The sequence below is a fragment of the Protopterus annectens genome, chromosome 5.part0 (genome assembly GCF_019279795.1).
Source record: "Protopterus annectens isolate FY-2018-M chromosome 5.part0, PAN1.0, whole genome shotgun sequence".
In the NCBI taxonomy this organism is placed as follows: Eukaryota; Metazoa; Chordata; order Ceratodontiformes; family Protopteridae; genus Protopterus; species Protopterus annectens.
This window is the reverse complement of record NC_056735.1, coordinates 1,541,221,095-1,541,237,977: the sequence shown is the minus strand read 5'-3', so window position 1 is coordinate 1,541,237,977 and position 16,883 is coordinate 1,541,221,095.

Genomic DNA, 16,883 nt, shown 5'->3' with positions numbered 1-16,883 from the left:
CTGGCTGATGTTTCCTGTGGTACAACTGTCACATCTGTTTAGCCTAACCCATAAGCCATGCACTTGTAGAGTCCAGCCAATTACTGACATGGGTACCGCACAATCAGTACTTGCTGGACATTCCTGCTACCTCCTCAGTGTTGTGTCATGTTAGTGGGCAGCCCACATGACCAGTTTGCTACATGTGACAGCATTTGTCTTGGGTGGCCATCTGTTTATGTCCTACATCATTCCTGTCCCATACATCCTTGCCACATACATGACTGTCTGCATTGTTTGCCATGGCATATGCAATGGTGAGGTATGGCTACATGTGCAGCTCATGGGTGCTACCTGTTGGGTATGGGGCCCACACCATGTCATGTAAGATGTGTGCAAGCCACGCCTGCCTCTGTTGCAGGTAAGTGTGCACATCTGATGGCCAAACATCTTGGGCAGCTGACTACTACGTGGTGTGACATTGGGGACATGTACTTGCTGAACGGTGCATTTCCATGATGAATGCATGCAGGCAGTACCTCAACAGCTGCCTCCACTATATTTTCTCTGGAGTGTGTGCACACATATGCTTCCAGTGTTTGTGAAGGTATGTATTCCCTATATTTGCTGCCGTAACCTATGGTTCCGTATAACACACTCAGTGCTCATCTTGGGACCACATTGCAGGTGTTAAGGGTTGTGGACCACAGTATTAAGATATGTCGTAGTGTAGTTCTGTAACAGTTGCCATTGTAATACTGGTATATACATTGTTGTAGCACTGTATAAGGGTGATGTTTCACACATGTCGCTACTGTAGGCCATGTGTCCCACTATTATGTTCATCCCTGTGGACACATTTTGCAATGACAGGATGTTAGTTATCTTGCAAGTGTCTGACATACCCTTCAGGTACCACATCATGGTAACCACTGTGATACAGTGCAGTTAACAGCAACAATACGTGAACATGTACGGCATGCATTATGGGTAGGTGCGTTAGATGTGTGCATGGAATATACCATAGCCATTACATGCCAGTTGTATTGGCAAGCATGAACATAAACCATACCCACTAGCTACAGGCTGCTGCCTTGGTGGTATACCAGAGGGACCTACATAAGAGTGTGAGAGAAGTGATGTCAGTGGCCACAGCTGTGGCATTGCTACAGGATGGGTGAAGCATTACAGTACATCAACAGTACAAGTTCACAATACTACAGCTTATGCACATCTGTTTATTACTACTATGCAGCAACAGACTATATATATGCCATCTCACATATGCATGTTCTACCTGTACAGATGCGGTTGCATATGCAATAGTGGTCTACTGATGTGCCCTGTGGCATTACTTGCATGCTCCTCAGCTGGTGTGTGGGTAGCACCCACCTCCACAATGGTCTCCACCAGTTGTTGCATGTGCAGGCAGGCAGGTACTACAAGGCTGGCGAGGAGCTCCTCAACATATGTCAGGGGGGATGGATGGCATGACCCCCCCACTGTTGCGAGGTGATACCCCCGGACTGCAGCAGACGGGCACTGTGAAGCAGGTCACTACAATGATGCTGGACCTGCTCATAACTGCGGTTATGCAGGCTGACATCATTGACCCTGTGGACTAGATCATTCCACAGGCTGGTCCACTCCTGCTGCTCATGAGCTGTCCTGTAGAAGAGAACCTGATAGTGCTGTATCAGGTGGTTCAGAATGAAATCATTTTCTGCCGCTGAATACACTGGTAAATGGCTGTGGGACATCTTTCCTGAAAGACATAAAGATGGAAACAGGTCTGAGAAACATATACAGCAAGGTTACCATAGTTATTAATACACATCTCTGCCCCCCCACCATATCAGTGACAACAAACTGTTTGCACAACTCAGTAGGTATGGCTGCAGCTTACCTACCATTGGGACATATATTGTATTGTATTGTATCACGCTTTGTGCTATGTGTTTGTAGCCATGTTCCCTGAGGGGACACTATCATAGCTGGCCTGTTACGGACTATTTCACCTGCATGCCATTGTCAGGGCCACTATGGTTCCATATATGCATGTGGTATGCTTCCTATGTGATTGCTGCACATCTGTCATTCAATGTTATTGGAGATATCTATGCATGCTGTTGGACATGTTCTGGGATTGTGTGGACTATTACTACCCACATATGTTCTATAACAGTGACACAATAGCATGTTTAGGGAATAGTTGCCAGCAGACCCACCTCTCTCACCTCATCTGGCCATGTTATCAGGCCTCATCACATGTGGGACCCACCCTGGGCCTCCTCATCTACTGGTCCAGCACTACCTTCAGGTGAATCCACCTCTGGTATTCCCACCCCCCTGGGGGCACACACAGACATGATCCTGTCACCCAACGTCAGGTCCAGGGTCTGTTCAATAGGGGGCTCCACAAAAACTTGTGGGATGTGCTACAGTACCTTGAGGCCCCCAGTATACAATCACAGGGTCAGCATGCTCCTCCTGCTCAGCCTCCAGGCTAAGCACCTTCAGGGCCGTGAAACTGTTGTTGTGACTAGCAATGGGTGGATGCCTTGTTCCCACTGTTTCCATATAGGGACTCATGGGGCTTCCACATCGCAGACCACACACACCATCCAGGGTGTTTACCCACCACATGTGTCATATACCACCTGTAGGCTGTCCTCTACATTTACCAACCCAAACCACCTTCACAAATATACCTGCTATCTTTCCCCATATTCACAATCCCTACTTCACAGACAAGGACAATGTGGTTCCCAACAAGGGGCTCACATGTGGCATAACCGTCCATGTTGCACACACTTACAGCTGTATATATCTGTGTGTATTACTATGTGTGATGTTCCCTCGCAAATAGCATGCAGCACTGTGGTGGTAATATAGGAGACATGTATTTCCATACATATGTGTGTGTGTGTGTGTGTGTGTGTGTGTGTGTGTGTGTGTGTGTGTGTGTGTGTGTGTGTGTGTGTGTGTGTGTGTGTGTGTGTGTGTGTGTGTGTGTGTGTGTGTGTGTGTATGTGTGTGTTTGTATATATACAAACACATATATATATGTGTATATATATATATGTGTGTGTGTGTGTGTGTGTGTGTGTGTGTGTAGATATATTTTATGTTGTATATATGTGTCTATATATATATATATATATATATATATATATATATATATATCACCAACTCCATCAGTCCGCGGCTAAGTTGAGGCTTTTGATCACGATACTTGCTGTTTGGCCTGGCCTGGCGCACAACAATCAATGATAATCACCACCACACATGATGTCATAGAAGGCGCTGCCCTCAGAGAGAATCGAACCAGACAGCATCTTGGTGTGAGCCTACAAGCAGCACCACCACCATCATATATATATATATATATATATATATATATATATACATAATATATATAAAATATATATATATATATATATATATATATATATATATATATATATATATATATATATATAACATCAGGTCCACAATCTTCTAAATCTCCCTCTCCTTCCTGCACTACCCGTTTTTTTTGCCTTGCTACAACACAGGTGCATACACATATGCCAAAAACAAATTTAGGTGGCTATATATAGGGCCAGATTGCAGGTACAGCATGCAAAATACCTGCCTGGACCTGCATGTGGTCGGCTCTGGAGCCCATGTGCCCATCATTATGGCATTAGTTCCTCCACCAGTTATTGGCAACAGTAATATACGTGCTTTCCACACAACAACACAACACATGTTGGCTTACATTTTCTTTTCAGTCAGTGCTGCTCTGCTGATGCGATGGCGGCCCACTACCACAGGGACAGACTCTATTGTCCCATCATTACAACAACAACACCTGATGGCACATATATATTATTCCACATCATCTATCCCAGTATTATGGACCAAGTTCTACTGTCAATTGCATGCATATATACTTCACATACCTGTTGTGGGAATTAGGTCTGTTTTGGATGGTTTCCTTTTAGGAGTATTTTTTTTATCTCCTTGGCTTTGACTTTAGCCTGCTTTCTTTCTAGGTTTGTTTGTTTCTGTTTCTGCTTTGGTTTTGGTTTTGATTTTGGTTTCTTTCTTTCTTTCTTTCCTTCTCTCCCTCTCTCTCTCTCTCTCACCAGTAAATGGATTGAGCTGCATGGAATAGATTGCAGCATGGATTTTGTAGGTGATGCACATGATCAGATGATGGCCTCTGCACCAACCAGTGTCCTCCACCTACTACCTGCATGCAGCATGCTGTGTACTGTCATGGCAGCCCACTACTATAAGTCCCTACATCATGTGTGTGTGGTCCCATTACCTTTTCTATATGGTGGACATCCTTCCTTTGTGTGGGCAGCAGTGTTACAGACAGCAGGTAGCAATACCCTTTACAAGATAACTTGCACACTCAGGCCAGCTACATATCTGTATCAGGTTCCACAACTACAGACAGAGTGTGAGTAGTGTTGTTGTATGCATTGTATGGCACCAGTGTTACAGGGTTTGTGTGTACATACTAGTTTAACATGGAATGCAGTCTGTCTGCATTGTTCTCAACTGTGGGCCTAAACACTTGATGGGCAGAGGTGTGTCTGTTATGTTTTGTCTGTCCACCACACAGATCTTGTGTCTGATATACCACTGGCAGTGTGTGTGTTGAGTCCTATCAGTACATGGCTACATCCATTTGTGTTTCTGACTTCATATTCCTGACTGAGGGTATGTTGCAGACTATCCTATAACACCAGCAACTTGCTTTGTGTATGACAACACTATTTCACATATGGGCCTCTGTTCCAGCCTCTGTCCTCCACCAACATACAAGGCTCTGTCCATATGACATGCAGTCAGGGGATGTTATGTAGTGGCCTGTGAGTATGTCATACTGTCATTCTTAGTCCAAACAGCATGCCTCACACGTACAGCATGCTCGGCCAAACCAAATCAAGAAGAAACACTAGAGGCCAGCATAAGTAGTTCCACGACTTTATTGATATTATTATAGTAAACTGCAAAAGGACATAATAATGTCCAAATATCGAAACTCAAACCGGTTTCGGCTACTGCCTTCTTCAGTGAGAGAAAAAGATTTAGTTAAACCAGCAAACCAGTAATATTTATACATTTTACCCAGCCAATAGCAAAAGAAGGTATGGTCCATACACTCTGAATAATTCATTAGTTAGCAAACCAGGCTGCAATGAACAGAAAGTAAATGAAGACATATTCCTAAGATGTCCTTAATAATGGGTTGATATTTGGTATATACCATAAAACGTATACACTAATATAGCAAAAAACATTGGCTAATAAATAAATAATCTATCTAAACATACACAATTAAACCATGGTAGAAAATTAAACAACAAGGCAATGATGTATCATCTAATATTTATAAGAATGAATCAACAATGTCTCTCAGTCCTATAGTCTCATAGTATAAATAAATAAATAATACATAAAGAGTATACTCATCATAAATTGTCATTAAGACCTGGTGGAAATAGGGCTCTGAGATGAATAATCCAATACTTTTCTTTGTGACCAAGTATACTTGGCCATCCTTGTTGATTATGCCTGTTGCCTGTAATTTTATCAATGACTGTAAACATGAATTTGGCCGTGGGGTGTTTAATGGTATGTTGATAAAGAGCATTCATTGATTTCATATTACGAATGTCACTCCGATGTTTACCTATTCTTATTCTTAGTGAGTGTGAAGTTTTGCCCACATAGAAAGCAGAACACTGACATGTTGCCAAGTATATGACCCAACTGCATGAACAATTACCAAATATCCTAACATCATATACTTTGCTTGTGTTGGTGCTGGTAAATTGTTTAAGCTTGTTCACCTGACTACACAAAGAGCAGTGGCCACAAGGGAAAGTTCCCAAGAGTTCATCCCCTATTATAGTCAATTGTTTGTATTTGGCCCCTCCACTCTCAATCTATTTATAGTGAGAAAATAGTGATCCCATGGTTTTACCTCTCCTATATGATAGTTGACATTTGTTACCCAGGATACTGCGAAGATAGTCATTTGCTAACAAAATGTTCCAATTATGATTCAGAACATTCTTAACCACCTGGTGGTTCCTACCATAGGTGCTAATAAACCTAAGAGTGGTATCCATTGGGTTATGTGTGCGGTCCTTATATTCTAGCAAATTTTTCCTATCTTGTTTGTCTGTCCATGCACTGGCGGATGCTATATCAAAATTACAATATCCCCTGTCCAAGAATCTATTCCACAGATCCGTTTGATTCTCAAATATTGAGATTTGGGGATATTGCTGATGGTGTGGCGCAGATGCATACTAGATGCATGAAGTAATGAGTTGAATTGTGGATATTTGTGGTGAATCTTGGTACTTAGGGTATGGTCCTCATTCCGATACACAGTAACATCCAAAAAATCAATATGGTAAAGATGAGATGTAGCAGAGAACTCAATACCCCATATATTGCTGTTAAGATATTCCACAAATTCCATAAGATATGTTGTCTGCATGACACACCATCCAACAATCATCAAGATATCTCCACCAGATGTCAATTTCCACCAAATAAATGTTATGCAGGGGATTATAAATAAGGCATTCCTCAAGATAGGCCATAAAGAGATCTGCATATATGGGGGCAAAGGATGCCCCCGTGGCCGTACCTTGCAATTGCCAATAGCACTCCCCTTGGAAATAAAAAACATTTTTACTAAGCACATGCTCAGACATACAGATTAGCAATGTGTTGAATCCCGGTAGCTACAGTTCAGCCTTGTTCAACCAATGTTGCAGGGCCTGCAACCCTGCCCAGTGTGGTATGCTTGTGTACAAGGACTTTACATCAAGTGTGCACATCAACCATTGAGGCTCAAGTTGTCTGTCTTCAATAATTTTCAAAAATTCTGTAGTATCCTGTATTCTTGCCCTTACATGACCCAGGAGTGGTTTAAGATATTGGGTTAAGAATACCGATAATGGTTCCATGAGTGAACCATTACCCGATACAATGGGCCTACCTGGGGGATGAGTAATGGATTTATGTATCTTTGGGAGTAGATACAGAATTTGCTTTGATGGATCCTTGACTTTGAGGTGTTGTGCTGTTTTAATAGGAATAGTACCTTCTTCTACTGCTGATTCAAGAAATACATCAATCTCCTTCTTAAACCAATGTGTAGGATCAATACCCATGTACATATAATATTTGGAGTCAGATAATTGTCTGAGTCCCTCTTGGACATAATAATCCATGTTTAGAATGACCACAGCTCCTCCCTTGTCAGATGGGAGTATACAAATGTTATGATTTTGCCTAAGTTCAGTCAGGGCCCTCTTTTCAGATTAATTAATATTGTCTTGTAAAATATGACATTCCAAATGGGGGAAATGTAAATCTTTAAGTACTGCCTGTTGAAAAATGGCCACATTTATATTCATGGGTGGTTGAAAAGACGATTTTTGAAATGTAAATCCAGCAAATCTTTGAGTATTTGATGTATCTTGTTCTGAAAAAAATATTTTAAGATTAAGACATCAACAATAATCCAACACATCCAATGCAATTTGATATTGATCAGAGAAAAAACTAGGTACAAAACCCAATCCTTTATTAAGTATCTTGTATTGGTCATCAGTTAGTACAAAATCAGATAAATTTAGAACATTGTTGAACTTCGTTGTTACTGTTTCAGTAAGGACTGAATCAGTCCCGTCATTGATTCTGGTCCTATTTTGATTGGTATGTTTCCTCCCCACCTCTATATTTCCTGCCTCTCCTAAAGGGATATTGGTATTCCTTTTTTTCTTTAATGGTGAGTTGACCAATGTTCCACCCTCACTGTCGGTATATGAGGACTCCTCCCCTGATGTACTGGTATAAGATTTGTCCCTATGTTTGAGTATGGATCTTGGTCTCTTTCTGGTCCTGCCCCTGGTCGTTCCTGGGGCTGAGTCCTGAAATCTAACTGTCCTTTGTATTTGAAAAGGGTGTCCCTTATTGTAGTCCATAACATCCTTGTTAAATTTTTTAACTTTTCTGTCCCTTATCATTTTATCATATGTGGTTAGTTCCTTGGATAACCTATCCACTGAGTCATGATAATTGGTACTGGACTGGAATTTTTTGCACTCTGTACTCAAATCCTTGACTTCGGATACACATAAATCAATTATCCTTTCATAGTAAGAGGCTAAGATTTTAACAAAAATCATAGAGCCATTCTGCAATGCCTGTTCCCATTCATCAGTCAGCCTCTGTTCAGATCTGCTGACTATTGGTCGTAACTTTATACAAAGGCCTCTGGGGGCCATATTTTTGTGCAAATAGGCCCTAAATAGCCTAAGATGCCATATATTAGCTCTTAGCCCTTTTAGGCCTTTCTCTAAGTTCTGAAATGCCAATTCACAGCCATCAGAAATATTACAATTTTGTTGACTTTGGTTGTTGCTTGGGATTTGGTCTAATCCAAACACACCAATATCTTCCCTATCAGCACACAACCCGTCCAATATTTTATCCAAATCCATTATTGAATTTTGTATAGGTTGTCCAAAAACTGATATCACAATAGTTCAAATGAAAGGTTCCTCAGTAAATCCCAATAGAAAGACCAGGGGCATGGCCAGAAAAGGTGACCAATCTATTCCACACAAAATGTGTAAATTTGTAAAGTTGTAACTGTGGATAATACATAGGACAAATCAGACCAGTACTTTTTAGTAAAACCAGTATAATATATATCAAAAATGGCTAAACATTCCTATCATAATGATAGTATTTGGGGAAAAGGAATGTAATAATAAGGCACCTGTGCATTCAATAACACTTGTAATACATTCTACAAATGGGGATGGATTTGTTCTATTCTGCTGTTACAGATGTTGTATTTTACCAGAATGTTATTAAATAGTGATGCTTACAGTAGAATAGTCAAAACACCACTTAGTCAGAATGAAATGAGTAATGCACTGTTGTGATATTATCAAAGGATACATACTCATTGCCCCATTATATGTTCGTAAATCCAAAATCATAAACACAATATCGATAATCATGAATCATTCACAGAGTAGGTTCAAAGTAATTACACAATCTGAATAGCACTTGTAGTCTGTAGATTTGTAAAAATCACCTCAAAATCCAATATTGGAATGTGTAATATGCCTAAAGGACAATATTTAAATTATTACATGGTAACCTGTTAGCTGTCCCTGAAGATGATACATAAATGACTAGCAAATAATCAAAATCATGCATAAAATATAATTGGAGAGGGGATGCTGTCATTCTTGCCATCATTCCACTGCTGTTGCGGCCCCCACACATATTGTGGGTTTGGGTCCATATATGTGTGGGCTTCATCTGCCCAATACATGTGTGCCCTTCTGCAGTATAGAGGTCAGTGTATGTAACAGTGGTATATGTCCCTGTATGTCAGTTTATGGGGGGATGCACCATAAATAACCTAAGCTGTTAAAAAAGGTGAGGGATATCAGAAGTACGCTACCTTAAGGTATCTGGATGTACACTGCCATACAACTCACCTTTAGAAAATGCTGGCCTACTGCTTCCTGCCATACAGACTGTTCTGTCTCTCAGTGTGGTTGTGATGGTTTCAGTTATGCCTTGTTATGTAACAGATACATCCCATTGTGTCAACTGAAGTTAGAGGCTGCATTACTTACTATTGATTGATTGTTATCATTTGCCCCAGTCTGTCTTTACTGTTGTACTGGTTGAAGGCCTTGGCCTGGACAGCAACATATGTTATGCTTTCCAGAATACTGTATTAATTGATCTGTTTGAGAGTTGCATTAATCTGTTTATATGTATTTCAAAGTCTAAACAGCTATATGACATGGCATATACAACTGTAATAGTACACAAATAAAGCTTTCTCATGTATGCAAACCTGTGTGTAGTGTTATATCCTTTGACCTCTCTGTGGGTATATGTTTCAGGCAACAATTGTCTTTTGTATGGCTGACTCATACAATGTCTATTTGATAAGGTGGCAACTGTAGGAATACTGGCTGTTCCGTATGTTGTGCACCCTCTAAATATGTATCTTCCTATACATATCTCTTTGTGTGAGTATGTGTAATTACATATATATCTATATATATGTATCTGCATATATGTGTGTTTGTGTATGTATCTTAGGAATGTTTATTGCTTACACTTTGTACATTCCCCTATGGTAGCCAGACTGTACCGCATGATATGTTATTGATACCAGCCTGAAATCATACAGGTGGGATGGATTACTGTTAACATCTTGTGCCCATCTTATGTCGGGTCCTGGTTATGGGACTTGCAACAGTTGGTACTGTATTGCAGGACAGACCTGTTTGTCTGTGGGGCGCATGTAATATCAATACGTATAAGATGTATGTAGCTTGGGCCCCCTCACCCCCATTAATGGTGCCTGTGGTCATAAATGTATTTGTTATGTTCTCTTTTATATCTATAGATATATATCTGTGTGTGTGTATATATATATATATATATATATATATATATATATATATATATATATATCTCTAGATGTATGCATATGTGTATAATATATATATATATATATATATATATATATATATATATATATATATATATATATATATATATATATATATATATATATATATATATATGCGTGTGTGTGTGTGTATATATATATATATATATATATATATATATATATATATATATATATATATATATATGTGTGTGTGTGTGTGTGTGTGTGTATATATATATATATATATATATATATATATATATATATATATATATATATATATATATATATATATGTGTGTGTGTGTATATATATCTATATATATATATATATATATATATATATATATATATATATATATATATATATATTTAGATAGAAATATATATACACACACACGAGCTATTGTAACCTGATAGTAACTTTTAGCTGACTGTAATGGAACTTTGTTACATTTTATTCACTGAGGAGCTTTTCTCCTGGGTCTCTGCTGAAAATGAGCCTAAAGTTCAGTCAGACTAACACGGTTAACAAATGTTAAATAAATAAATACATAAATAAATAAATACATCTACATGTTTAAATACATTTCCTGTACTGTTGAATGATTTTGCTGGATGATATGTTTGTGAAAACATCAGTGCTATGCATATCTGACATGGCTTAGTGGTAAATCACTTTGGCTATGGTGTGCCGGGTAATGGGTTCGAGTCTTGCAGACGCTGTTTATTTTGTTGCTGGGCTGTGGGATACAGAGTGATTAAAGCACTTTTAAGCAATTGTAAGTGGGTTTGTGCAGGTTTGCATGGAGGTAAGCACTGCTAACTTTTGGTTACAGTTTCTTATACTGATTTAGCTTCTCAGTTGCTTAATCTGTGTAGGCATTGCTTGCCCCCGTGCAAACAAGCTTAAACCCGCTTACTGCTGCTTAAAAGTGCTTACTCCCACTTACCCCTGCACTTATTTCTTTAAAAGAAATGAAAAAGGGTTGATAGAAAAGTGGTGAAAAAAGGGTACAAAGAGGGAAAGACAGTAGTGAAAATAGGGATGTGCAGGAAGGGTGCAGGAAAGGTCCATAGCTGCCCATTTCTTCTACAGCAACAGCTGTGCATATATACTGCATTTGGAGATAGACTTGGACACTCATACCCCTGAGAGAGGGGTGAGGACAACAATAATATGTTGTTAAGCCAATTAGACCAGATTGCATGTGTCCAGTGGACACGTGTGAAATGGACAGCTATGTATGGGGCAAGATTTTTTGGGGGGAACAGATTGCCCTTTTTTTTTCAGGTGAGAGTGGGATGTTGGGGAGAGATAGTAGGTATATTTGGGGAAGTAGGTTGGGTAGGTTAACAGACAAGACAAACAAGATGCATACAGGTGATGTATATGACATATGTGGGGGTAAACACTTTGATGGAGAGGGGTGTTTGGAAATCGGAAGCCCATGATCCCCCCTAGTGGAAATAGTGGGACTGAGGTCCCCACCTATGGGCAGTTATCACTGCACCTTCACAGCCTCGAAGATGGCTGTGCTGGGGGCTGAGTAGGGGGGCAAGGCCGATCCTCTAGTTGTGACACATGGCCCTCAAGCTGGCATAACAGATCTCTGACCTCCCTGCTGAACTCACTATGCACCATGACCCAGACCTGGGGATGAGTGACAGGTTCCTGTCCATGCCCACTCCCAGGTGGGTGAACCCCATCCCCTGAGGCAGTTCCACCTGAAGGTGGTGCAGGACCAACGGATGAGGAGGTCCTGGATTGGGCCACAGATGTGTTTTTGACTGGTGCCACGGCCAGCTGAGGTGGGACAGGTGGGTCCGCCAGGACTAGCCTTCCCAAAAGTGCTATGGTGTTTAAATTTTATCATCATTTGTGGGTTAGTAATAGTCAACATATTCCAGGATTAGGTATAACAGCATGCATAGATATTCCCATTAACCCAAACACCATATATGAAACAGTTGCATAGCAAACATAACACATACATATATGGAACCATAGCGGCCATTACAACATCCTGCAGATACATTGATGGCAGCATGCCACAATGTGGGAGTATTTCAACATGGCACATGCATAGAAACAAATTTAAATAATTATCAAACAATAGGACATATGTCCCAACAGTAGAGTTAATTCAGCACATACCAACTGAGTTGTGTATTTAGTTTATTGTTGCAGATATGGTGGGGGGAGAGAAGTATGTCAGTTAAAAACTAGTGTATTCCTGTAGTTCACATTACTTTCCTAGTCAGTGCTGTGATCTGTACCTTACAGATATTAGTACACTACCCTATTGCCTTAGTTTGGACAGTGGTATGGCTGTCGACAACTATATACCTGAACTGAGTTTTACCTGCAGTATACACCTCCTACCTGGTATACCTGTGAAGGTATTGTTTGTTAACACTACCTAACTGCTCCTACACATAGTTCCAGATTCCAGGTTGAAGTTATGCACATACCTGTCCATCTCTTATTGCACACACTCTGGGCATGTCTTCACCACATGCAGGTGAACCGGGACATATTTCGACTATTGCCCTCTTAAACCTTTAGTGACTTGTACATTGACAGGTCTGTTTTATTTGGCATTCTCCAAATATGTGCAAGTCTGACAGTCAGTTATATGACATGAAATGATGCCTACATTTCATAAATTAGCACACTGATATGGCAGGGGGACAGAGTTACAGTCCGCAGATATGGGCCAATTAACTGGACATTCTGGACACTTGTGGGGTATGATTCTGCATACAGCTTACTACCACTCCTAGGATTTGAACCATGGCTGTGTCTGCTAAAAATAACACACTGTCCATCACAGCTGAGTATGCTATATAGATATTGCTCTGTATCTCTTGTCTGATTTCTGTCTATAATTCTCCTGTGGATTTACATTCTGACCTTGTAATTACAGCACTCTTATACAGGATTTCCTAGGCAGTTGTATTATGTAGTACAGTGTGGGTGACAGTGATGAGTAATACCTTATTATTCAGAGCAACTGCAACACTAACAATGCCATACAATACCAGAGTAAACAGTACCAGTACAGGATATCAATCTTTTATTTCTAGGCACGGTGTTCGTATCTGACAGACCTATGGGAGCAATGTTTGTTAGCACTACCTGAATGTTTCCACACAAATTACCAGTTTCCACATTACTATTATGCACATACGTCTCACTCTGTTACTGTACACACTCTGGTCACAGCTTGAACACATGGGGTGGAGATGGGACATACTTGGCTAATTACTCTCACAACATTTTGAGGAGTCGCTAGACTGACAGGTTTGTTCTTACAGATGTCTGGCAATCAGTTGTATGTCTTGTTTGCCTCCTAAATGTCTGGGATCATCCCACTGATTTGCCAGGGGGCAGGGTGACAGGCTGCAGATATGGGCCAATTTACTGGACATTGTGAGCATATCTGTAAAGTTGCGGGGTATGATTCTGCATACAGCCTACTACCACTCCCAGGATTCGAACTATGGCTGTGTGTGCAAAAAATACAACAGTTCAGGTTGCAGTTGAGTGTGCCATTTGGATTTTTTTGCTTGTATTTTCAGTGTTTTCTGTCTAATTCTCTCTCAGTTGTACTATATGACCTTTTGGGATTACAACAGCCATATACAGACATTCCTGCACATTTTTATTTATGTAGCACAGTGGGGGTGCTTAATACAACAGTACTATTAAGTGAGTGCAACTCTACATTACCATATGATACCAGAGTGAACACATGCAGTCCAGCAGTTAGACCTTTATTGTCAGGCTATTATACTTTTATTTACATTCAACCTACATCTTCCTGCCCTATTCTCTGGTGTATGCAGTACATGCCTTAAACAATACAGGTTTTATACAGGCAACTAACTTACTACTTTTAGATTTATTTCCTATGATAGTATATACAAGAGTATTACTAACATGACTCGCATTGCAATCGCTGCAGTCTACAGGCATGGGTTTCCTGGTTCACAGCCCAGTCACCTGCCACTGTGAAAGACATAAGAGGAATATTTAGCCATACATATCCATAATATACATGAGGTGGTAATTATTAAACAGGTAGTGGACTGATACTTACACATGGCTGGGACATTCCCTGTCCTCCTAGCTTCTTGGATCCACTGATCCAAGAGATCCCCCTTTCTCTGCTTCAGGTCAGCATAGTGATGCCTGACCTGCTCACCAGTTTGGGGTATGCCAGTGGCACTGGTGAGGTCATGGGCGAGATGGTCCCAGGCTTCCTTCTAGTATTGGGAATCCTGGTACTGACCCTGCAGCAGTCTCTGGTCATGGTCTTTAACAAGGAGTCCTGCCATGACTCTGGACTCCTGGATGCCCTAGCACTGCACCTGAAAGCGCACACCCTCTCCCATTCCAGACATAGTGCCTTCAGGGGGAAGCTACAACCAGTTATGAGATGTATTCCCACCTGTTGGGTTTAAATAGGGCCAGTTTCCCACACTTTGCCATGATTGGATGGTTTTGAAAATGCTAATCTATGGGCAAACCTGCTTACCTAAGGTTGGCATTGCTTAAATGGGGTATACCAATGGGCAGACTGAGTTAGCTGGTTTACGCATTGCTTACACCTACTAAGCTGGGCTGTGCAATTCTTAACATTGCTTAATATATAATTTGCATTACATTTGCATTTTGGCATTGGTTTATTATTCAATACATGTTATATATGTGTTTGGTATCCATGGTTCATGTGTACGTACAATGTATGGGATCCTTGTGTTTATTAGGGGATTTCAACACTTTATTACAATGACACCTCACATCTGGGCTTAATGCAGTACTCCATTTCACATATTTATGTTCTGTAGTAGGTTATACAATATAAAACTGTATATATATATATTCCATTCCCATGTTCAGTTTGTATTTCCTATAGTGAGGATCTGTTTTGTGATACCTCAGTCTTACACATTGCTGTGATGGCTTAGTGGTTAACTACTGTGACTATAGTGTACAGGGTCCTGGGTTCAAGACCTGGGAAGACTGTTTATTTTTTTTTCTGGCCAGAAAAGCGTCTGATGCATACAGAGTAATTAAGGCACTTTTAAGCACATGTAAGCGGGTTTATGTGGGTTTACGCCAATGTAAGCAATGTTAACCTCCGGTTAACTATACTTACAGAGAGTTGGCTTCAATAATGCTTAACCTGTGTGCACATTGCTTACCACCACGCAAACAGGCTTAAACTCACTTACTACTGCTTAAATATGCTTACTCCCGCTTACTACTGCTTAAATTTGCTTACTTTGGCTTACTACTGTGTCCTGCCACTTACCACCACACTAATTTAAACAGTAATGTCTAATGGTTCTTGGGAAGGTGCTGGATTTGGAAACTGTTCATTACACATTTTACCTGCCATTTGTATCCCTGATTCCTGTGTGCATATACTGTATGGGGCACTTGTGATTATCTGTGGACTTTAAAACATTATGACAATGACACCTCACATCTGCATTTAATGCAGTACTCCAGTTCACAAATATATGTTATGTAGTAGGTTATGCAACAAAATAAATTGATCATAAAGTGATTAGACATAGAAAATGGCTTGTACTGGAGTGGGACTCGAACTAGAAATGACTGCTCATAAGGTGAATGCTCTGCTACCACACAATTGCTGTACTGCTTCATTTGCATATATCTTGCTTTTTATCCTCTTTGTCATTTAAGCTGCATTAACTATAGCTTAGCAATGGGCAAACCCATGCACCTATGGTTAAATTTAATTTGTTGCATAAAAAAAATAAACTCTTTTTTATATATATCGTTTTAACTATTGCTCTTGTAAACTTGGGGGGATGTTGCTGGGGTATGCGGACACCTATGAGTGGTCTCGCTCATTCTTGTGTATACACTGCTGTTCTTCATTGCAGGGTCGTGTATATTCTGAGAGCTCTGTTCTCAGACACGCCCCCTGCACTCGTATATGCTCCGTGTCTGTTTAGGAGCTCAGGCAGCAGGCCTTCATTGATATGCATGGCACGCTGAAGATAAAAATGGATGAACTAGTGAAAAAGGCAAAGAAAGTTGCAAGTAAACCAATGGTCTTTATTCCAACAATAGGAACTCACAAAATACCAACGGACTGCAAACCAGCATTAACATAAAAATAAAGTTATTTTCATCCTGCTCACTAGCAGGACTTCTTCAGATAAAAAGTATCATAAAATGTAATCATTAAATAATGAATGAATGGATGGGCATTGCATGCAACACAAGCTTCATTCAATTAACTTAAAGGAGCACTGCTCACTGTAGTACATGAATTGTGATGCATAATGCGTATGTTTACAACAATTTTCTTCCTCTCTATAAAAGAGAAGATAAG